This window comes from Octopus bimaculoides, chromosome 14, assembly GCF_001194135.2.
Source record: "Octopus bimaculoides isolate UCB-OBI-ISO-001 chromosome 14, ASM119413v2, whole genome shotgun sequence".
Classification (NCBI taxonomy): Eukaryota; Metazoa; Mollusca; class Cephalopoda; order Octopoda; family Octopodidae; genus Octopus; species Octopus bimaculoides.
Genome location: NC_068994.1, coordinates 44,706,311 through 44,707,246, shown reverse-complemented (window position 1 = coordinate 44,707,246; position 936 = coordinate 44,706,311). Strand labels below are relative to the sequence as shown.

Below are 936 nucleotides of genomic sequence, written 5' to 3'. Positions count from 1 at the left end.
TATTGAGCGAAAACACCTAAAAGCTCCATGAGGCTTCTGCAGGGGATGGTGGCGAACCCTGTTGTACTCTTTCACCACAACTTTCTCTCACCAAAAGTGTTGGGGCTATAGTAGATAACACTTGCTCAAGTTTCCATACAATTGGATTGAATCCAAAACCATGTGATTGAGAAGCTTTCGACTTACTACGCAACGTAAATTGGTCGGAGTTGGCATTGTTTTTAGATTTAAAATAGCAGGAATTCATGAATGATCAACTTAATGCAAAAAAATTTAAAAAAAGAAAGGATAAAAAAATAACAGTACTTGACAGTAATCAATCCATGTGCTATTCAAGTCGAATGAAAGCTGCAACATTCTAAATGATATTACTGAGAGACCTTCTCACGCTATCTCTAAACATTTATTTAGTAGATAATTTCTGTTTTTCTGAAATAGAAAACAGTCATAATTAGAAAAGCACGAAGTTATAATTAAAACACGCCAGGTGACTTTGTTGCTAATTACACTATAGAGTCCTCATTATCACCTATGTATAATTATAAACTTAATGATTTGAAAGAATCTCATGACCTTAAACGTACTGGGAAAAGTTCATCGACCTCTCTGTTTTCTTAATGACTTTAAAACGATTACGACGATGGCAGTAAACAAACACAAAAAGCTAATTTTTCTGTAGTGTAGTATTTACGAATATAAAAAAAAAATCCTTGGAGGACCGACGAGAAACATATTATCTACATCAAAAAGGAAAGTGAAAAAAAAAAAAACTGTCGTAGAATGAGACTGTGAAAGTCACGACGAGGTCACTCGATCTGCTTATCTGTAGCACCAAAAACCCTTGAAATATAAACTACCGTCTTAAAACAAGAAGTATACATTGGACAATGTGGAAGCGCAATGGCCCAGTGGTTAGGGCAGCGGACTCGCAGTCAT

At 35.5% G+C, this 936-nt stretch overlaps 1 long non-coding RNA gene across 1 annotated transcript in view; it reads right to left on the bottom strand.

Annotated features, from left to right (window-relative positions):
* LOC128249385 (uncharacterized) overlaps positions 1–926 on the bottom strand; it is a 1,415-nt gene extending 489 nt beyond the window's left edge. The window contains exon 1 of the long non-coding RNA XR_008265491.1: positions 17–926. This is a non-coding gene — a long non-coding RNA (uncharacterized LOC128249385). The remainder of the gene's footprint in view (positions 1–16) is intronic.
* Between the last annotated feature and the right edge of the window lie 10 nt (positions 927–936).